Source organism: Anopheles coustani, assembly GCF_943734705.1.
Source record: "Anopheles coustani chromosome X unlocalized genomic scaffold, idAnoCousDA_361_x.2 X_unloc_25, whole genome shotgun sequence".
In the NCBI taxonomy this organism is placed as follows: Eukaryota; Metazoa; Arthropoda; class Insecta; order Diptera; family Culicidae; genus Anopheles; species Anopheles coustani.
The window spans coordinates 274339-282500 of NW_026525132.1; the positions used below are offsets into that span (position 1 = coordinate 274339).

Here is an 8162-nt window from a genome sequence, read left to right on the forward strand (position 1 = left end):
TCCTGAAACTTTCAGGGTAGATAGATCTCCCCGAGACCTTTCCAACGGTTTGTCATTTGCCTCGCTAGGCCATCTACAGCCGAAGTTATTCATGGTACTTGGTACCTTACCCTGTTTTCACCATACTTGTTCGTACTTGGGTGCAAAACATGAATCACCCATATCTCCACTTTGGGGGCCAGCTACCGCCTTGTCTTCACATACTTTTTTGTTGGTCATATAATGTACAGTTTATAAATATTCTACGCCAACTTGCTAACTCGACTCCAACTTGCCGTTATTCTTGGTCCAAGTCTCATTTCATTCGTTTTTGGACCCTTGTTGCTCTATGTTTCACTAATAGCTTCGCCCACCAACATGCTGATTTTCTGCTCGTATTTTTCCGTAATAGTTCCACTCAAAACCATTTCAAAACTTAGCGAAACTTGTCGCTCGGTGAAAAACTGACCGAGTTATAATTCATGAAAGGTACCTCAACCTGGTACAGCACATGGTCGGCCCAAAACATAAACCGACCAAACGACCGACTTGGAGCACCCTGACCGGGTTGCTCCCATATAATGAAAGTTGCGTCTTCCAACGTCCAACATATAAATATTCTACGTCAAGTCGCTATCTCTTATCGGTAAGCCGGTATTCACGACCCAAAGGTGAAAATGTATGGAGAGCGTTCACAAAATTCCGGACGAATTTTGTAAACGTGTTTTTCCGTTTTCTCTCAATTGCGCGCGAACTAAGCGTCGGATCGAAAAAATCCCAAAAGTAAAATGTGTTTAAAAACCCGATTTCTACATTATTGCCGAAGACACCAAAGCGCTATCTCGAAATTTTAAAAATCGATCGAAAATGTATGGACGGCGTTCACAAAATTCGTCCGGAATTTTGTAAACGTGTTTTTTCGTTTTCTCGCGATTGCGGGCGAACCAAGCGACGGATCGAAAAAAACCCAAAAGTAAAATGTGTTTAAAAACCCGATTTCTACATTATTGCCGAAGACACCAAAGCGCTATCTCGAAATTTTAAAAATCGATCGAAAATGTATGGACGGCGATCACAAAATTCGTCCGGAATTTTGTAAACGTGTTTTTCCGTTTTCTCTCGATTGCGCGCGAACTATGCGTCGGATCGAAAAAAACCCAAAAGTAAAATGTGTTTAAAAACCCGATTTCTACATTATTGCCGAAGACACCAAAGCGCTATCTCGAAATTTTAAAAATCGATCGAAAATGCATGGACGGCGTTCACAAAATTCGTCCGGAATTTTGTAAACGTGTTTTTTCGTTTTCTCGCGATTGCGGGCGAACCAAGCGACGGATCGAAAAAAACCCAAAAGTAAAATGTGTTTAAAAACCCGATTTCTACATTATTGCCAGAGACACCAAAGCGCTATCTCGAAATTTTAAAAATCGATCGAAAATGTATGGACGGCGTTCACAAAATTCGTCCGGAATTTTGTAAACGTGTTTTTTCGTTTTCTCGCGATTGCGGGCGAACCAAGCGACGGATCGAAAAAAACCCAAAAGTAAAATGTGTTTAAAAACCCGATTTCTACATTATTGCCGAAGACACCAAAGCGCTATCTCGAAATTTTAAAAATCGATCGAAAATGTATGGACGGCGATCACAAAATTCGTCCGGAATTTTGTAAACGTGTTTTTCCGTTTTCTCTCGATTGCGCGCGAACCAAGCGACGGATCGAAAAAAACCCAAAAGTAAAATGTGTTTTAAAACCCGATTTCTACATTATTGCCGAAGACACCAAAGCGCTATCTCGAAATTTTAAAAATCGATTGAAATTGTATGGAGAAAGGATTGTTTTTTGAAGCCTGTCGAAAATACACTCACCGAGCCGTTTTTTGTATCGACCGACATACAAGTTTGCCTAGCTAACTTTTTCTTCCGGATTGGCCGCGGACCTCACTTTTCAATATCTAGGGGTGCCATAGACCACCAAAAGAGGCTTTTTAACATTTTCAACAATTTCGACTTTTTCGGATTTTCAACGTAAGGGGACTCGGGGCGACTTTTTTCGAGTCTGTCTAAAATACACTTACCAGATTTTTCAAAGGTGCGGACCGTCATACAAGTTTGCCTAGCTCACTTTTTTTTGCGGATCGACCGCGCACCTTTCTTTTCAATATCTAGGTGGTCCATAGACCACCAAAAGAGGTTTTTCAAAAATTTTTGTGATTTTTGTTACTTTTCCTTAGGGGGCCCAACACTTAGAAAATTTTCAAAATCGCGATTTTTCGATTGCGAGCTAGCGCTTTGCGGTCTTCGGCAATGTTTTAGATCTTGATGAGATAAGACTTTTTGGCCATAAGACATTTACCCCTCCGACCCCTCCTTCCCCCCGCAAATCGCCCCACAAAGTGCAATTTTTGCTTTTTCACCTCTTTGCACGCACTGTTCGGCCCAAATGGCCACTTTCTATGGGTCTGAGCGCTTTGCGGTCTTCGGCAAACTTATAGATCGTACCAATTCCTAATTATAATTATTCCTTCCAAGCGTGATTTTGGTCAAGTGCCATTTCCTGCGACTTGGTCCCCGAATTGGACCATCATCACCTAATATCTCCGTGGTCTTTCCACTCAGCCTCATGAAACTTTCAGGGTAGATAGGTCTCCCCAAGACCTTTCCAACGGTATGCCGTTTGTCTTGCTCGGCCATCTACAGCCGAAGTTATTAATGGTACTTGGTACCTTACCCTGTTTTTTCCATACTTGTTCGTACTTGGGTACAAACTTTGGATCGCCCATATCTCCACTTTGGAGGCCAGCCAGCACCTTGGCCCCATATACTTTTTTGTTGGTGATACCATGCACCAAATATAATTGTTCTACGCAAGCTTGCTATCTCTTCTCCAACTTGCGGTTATTTTTGACTCAAGTCCCATTTCCATAGTTTTTGGTACCAATTTGCTCTATGTTTCGCTAATAGCTTCGCCCAAGGACTTTGTGATTTTTTGTTCGCATTTTTCCTAAATAGTCCCACTCAAGACTATTCCAAATCACAACTTAGCTTGTCGCTCAGTGCCATACAGCCAGAGTTTTAATTCATGAAAGGTACATCACCTTGGTACACCACGTGGTCGGTCCAAACCATCAACCAACCATATGACCGACTTCGAGTCGAGCTAGCGGCTAGGCTCAATATAATGAAATGCGTGTCTTGATGCGGGCTACTGACGGTCTGAACAATGTAGCTCGCTAGCTCGTCTCTAAACTTGTGTTTTGGTCGAATATTGGGTGTTCATGTACCACTTCGGGTAACATGGACTTTGGTGCAACTTTACCACTTGTGCACTTAATAACTTCCCGGTCATTCAAGTCTTTGCCTTCATACTTTCAGGGTAGTTAGGTCTCGTCGAGACCTTTCCATACATATGCCAAACTCATCGATCGGACATCTATAGCCCGAGTTATTCGCGGTACACCGTACCTTACCCTGTTTTTTCCTCAATTGGGTACAAACCTTGGAACACCCATATCGCCCCTTTAGAGACTAGCTGGCACGTTGGCCTCATATAATGATAAGTGCACCTCAACTAGGGCTACTGACGGTCAGAACATTTCAACTTGCTAGCTCGGGCCCACACTTGTGTTTTTCTCGAATATATGGTTCAAGTGTGCCACTTTGGGCACTTTTGGACATTTTGTCCCCACACAACTTTCTTGCCTTGGTAGATAGGGTCTTGTGATCTTGGGCAAAAAGATGCACCAAGATATAGTCTAACTTTCGTTCTTGTACCGCAAAGCGCTATCTCAAACACCCGAGGAGATAGAAAGTGATTATGTTCGGTATATCGGTCTTCCATGGCCTACTATGGTAAGCCCCTGCAGGTATGCAACCGAAGGTGCTTGGTACATGTATTTGGTGCAATATCGGTGCAAAGTAGGTGTTTCCTTGATCGGGCTATAACTTTCTTGGTTGATGTTGGATTGCTTTGCGGTCTTCGGGGGATAGTTAGGGAACATGTTGGCCAACATTTCCTTATTCCTCAGCCTGGCCGTACCTCTTACCGTCTAGGCGGTATACATGCTCTAAGTTGGAACTTGTGTTCCTTTGGGTAACTTCTCTGACTTTGACGCTTAATAACTTTCGTTCATATGCAGTCTAAGCTCTGCAACTCTCAGGAAAGCTAGTACTACTCATTTCCTTTCCATATCAGTCTTTGGCTTGTCGATCCGATGTCTACAGCCTGACTTATTCACGTTGCCTGTGAAGGTAGGTTTTTGCCCATTTTCCAGTTCATGTGGTAACATTCCCGGACTTTGCCGGCTTTCTCTTCATGTGGTAACTTGCTTGCTTGTGTGGTAACTTGAAAGTGTATTTCCGACAGACCCAATCTCGGACTTAGCCGATTTTTCTCTTCATATTATATGGATCCATCACTAGGCCATCTTGCTTGCTTGTGTGGTAACTTGAAAGTGTATTTCTGACAGACCCAATCTCGGACTTAGCCGATTTTTCTCTTCATATCATATGGATCCATCACTAGGCCATCTTGCTTGCTTGTGTGGTAACTTGAAAGTGTATTTCTGACAGACCCAATCTCGGACTTAGCCGATTTTTCTCTTCATATCATATGGATCCATCATTAGGCCATCTTGCTTGCTTGTAAGGTAACTTGGTAGTGTATGTCTGACAGACCCAATCTGGGACTTAGCCGATTTTTCTCTTCATATCATATGGATCCATCACTAGGCCATCTTGCTTGCTTGCGTGGTAACTTGGAAGTGTATTTCTGACAGACCCAATCTGGGACTTAGCCGATTTTTCTCTTCATATCATATGGATCCATCACTAGGCCATCTTGCTTGCTTGCGTGGTAACTTGGAAGTGTATTTCTGACAGACCCAATCTGGGACTTAGCCGATTTTTCTCTTCATATCATATGGATCCATCACTAGGCCATCTTGCTTGCTTGCGTGGTAACTTGGAAGTGTATTTCTGACAGACCCAATCTGGGACTTAGCCGATTTTTCTCTTCATATTATATGGATCCTGGACTTAGCCGATTATTAGGTTAATATATATGGATCCTGGACTTAGCCGATTTTTCTCTTCATGTAATATGGATCCTGGACTTAGCCGATTATAAGGTTATTATATACGGTTCCTGGACTTAGCCGATTTTTCTCTTCATATAATATGGATCCGGGACTTAGCCGATTTTTCTCTTCATATAATATGGATCCGGGACTTAGCCGATTTTTCTCTTCATATAATATGGATCCTGGACTTAGCCGATTTTTCTCTTCATATAATATGGATCCAGGACTTAGCCAATTTTTCTCTTCATGTGGTAACGTATGCCAATCGCTCACAAGTCATGGGATAAGGGTACTTGTGTTCTTCCATCTTCTAAGTCCCGCACGGGGACATCGTGATCGCCCCAAGTCCGGAATAGCGCCAAGTCAAGCCCCACGGTGGCCGTGCAGGACCTGTTAGCGGGGGCCCCACTGACAGCACTAATCCGGACTTAGAAATTATATCTTTCTAATCGAACACCACACACGCAACACCACCATACCACCATCTCCTTGCAAGTACCTAAGTACCCGCAACTCCATGGTGAAGGCAATGTCACTCCATCACCAACCTCTTTGCACTGCAAGCACTTGCGTACCCACAACACTCCGAAGAAGGCAACGGCGCGCGATGCTCGACTCCACACACCACACCACACCACACCACCGATGGCCAGCCAGCCAGCCAGCCCAGCTAAGGGCTAACCCACCAACCAACCACCAATGGCCTAGGCCAGCCGGATCCCACCTTCAAGTCCAAGCACAGCCAAGTGCAAGTACCGCCAAGTGTTCACCAACCAACCATCACACCAGGTCAGCCGGCCGGTACCCACCTTCAAGTGCCATTACCCTCGGGTGCAAGCTCAATCAAGTGTTAACCAACCAACCCGGCCAAGGCAGCCAACAGGCCGGCACCCTACAGCACCGACCCGCCATCACCACCTCAACCGTTGACCATGCAAGTGGCCTCGGACAACAGGTGACACCCGAAGTACATCCGAAGAACGTATATCAAGTGTTTGCTCACCAAGTCCTCAACCAACCCTAAGTACCCGGAGGTACCCAGAGTGTTGGATCCGCCAACCCGTCCCGGCACCCCAAGTCCTTGCGAACCCAAAGTGTTTGCCCGGTAGGGCCATTGTATCACAACGCTTGCTACCATGCAAGTGGCCTCGAACAAGGTGACAGGGGTATCTTCACCAAGTTCTCAACCAACCCCAAGTACCCGGAGGTACCCAGAGTGTTGGGTCCGCCAACCCGTCCCGGCACTCCAAGTCCTCGCGAACCCAAAGTGTTTGCCCGGTAGGGCCATTAGACCACAACGCTTGCTAACCATGCAAGTGGTCTCGGACAACAGGCGATACCCGAAGTACATCCGAAGAGTGTATATCAAGTGTTTGTTCACCAAGTCCTCAACCAACCCCAAGTACCCGGAGGTACCCAGAGTGTTGGATCCGCCAACCCGTCCCGGCACTCCAAGTCCTTGCGAACCCAAAGTGTTTGCCCGGTAGGGCCATTGAATCACAACGCTTGCTAACCATGCAAGTGGTCTCGGACAACAGGCGATACCCGAAGTACATCCGAAGAGTGTATATCAAGTGTTTGTTCACCAAGTCCTCAACCAACCCCAAGTACCCGGAGGTACCCAGAGTGTTGGATCCGCCAACCCGTCCCGGCACTCCAAGTCCTTGCGAACCCAAAGTGTTTGCCCGGTAGGGCCATTGAATCACAACGCTTGCTAACCATGCAAGTGGTCTCGGACAACAGGTGACACCCGAAGTACATCCGGAGAGTGTATATCAAGTGTTTGTTCACCAAGTCCTCAACCAACCCCAAGTACCCGGAGGTACCCAGAGTGTTGGATCCGCCAACCCGTCCCGGCACTCTAAGTCCTTGCGAACCCAAAGTGTTTGCCCGGTTGGGCCATTAGATCACAACGCTTGCTAACCATGCAAGTGGTCTGGAGTATAGGTGATACTGACATACCACCGAGATGGTACATCTAGTATTGGGTCACCAAAACCAAACCAACCCCAAGTATCAACCCGGCATACTCAGAGTGATGGATCCGCCAACCCGTCCCGGCACTCCAAGTCCTTGACGAACCGAAAGTGTTTGCCCGGTAAGGCCATTAGATCACAACGCTTGCTACCCCACGGCGAGCTAAACATGCAAGTGGTCTTAGGCAACAGGTGACACCCGAAATTCATCCGAAGATGGAATATCAAGTGTTTAATCACCAAGCCAGCATCCAAACACCAAGTACCCCGGGAGGACCCGATGCGTTGCGACCATCTCCAAGTTCTTGACGAACCCGCAGTGAAAGGCGGTAAGGCCTCTGGGCCGCAACGCTCGCATGTGTTAACCCGCAAACACCACTGACCGGTCGGTCCACCGCAAGGGTGGGTCCAACTAGTCCACACACGGTATGCCGCATGTGCCCCCCGGGGGGAGCACACCGCACACAACCACCAAGCATGGGTCGCCTGAAAGGATCGAAATGTACATCTCTCTTCAATGCGTAGCGCCCAGCCTGCAAACCCGTCGTTTTCGGGTGGTCTTAGGAGTCGAAACTATTCTTGGAAGATCGGAACGATCTTGGAATTCGAAGTATTTAGAGCGTCCGTGTTCCCGCGTGAGGCGGAAGTACGAGGAGAAGGCGTGCTTGTGGTGTCTGTGGTGGTGTTTACTGATGTCTAGCTTCAGCTTATTTATTTATTTAAATAGAAGCGAAGATGTCAAAGTAGCGTCGAAGCAGCAGCGGTAGCACAAATGATTCAAGTATGGAAGTTGACCAAAGGAACACAAACAAACTAGCGTATGGGCAATGGAAGGTATCAGTGAGTTAAACCACACGCGGGCTAACAGCCCGTTAACCGAGTCCAACGGTACATATTGGACATTGAAACAAAGTAGTCGCAAGCCAGATGTGACGATAACAACCGCAAGGTACATAAGCCTCAGTTCATGTGTGACAACCCCCTGAATTTAAGCATATTAATAAGGGGAGGAAAAGAAACCAACCGGGATTCCCTGAGTAGCTGCGAGCGAAACGGGAGAAGCTCAGCACGTAGGGGTGGCGGCCTGTCCGTCTATCCGATTCCGTGTACTGGTGCGTCTCACTATCCG

The 8162-nt window shown here is 46.5% G+C and overlaps 1 non-coding gene across 1 annotated transcript in view; it reads left to right on the plus strand.

Moving 5' to 3' along the window:
* The first annotated feature begins 7988 nt into the window (after nt 1-7988).
* The window catches only part of LOC131270362 (large subunit ribosomal RNA), a 4091-nt gene continuing 3917 nt past the window's right edge, over nt 7989-8162 (plus strand). Inside the window, exon 1 of the ribosomal RNA XR_009179459.1 lies at nt 7989-8162. This exon is cut by the window's right edge and continues 3917 nt beyond it. This is a non-coding gene — a ribosomal RNA (large subunit ribosomal RNA).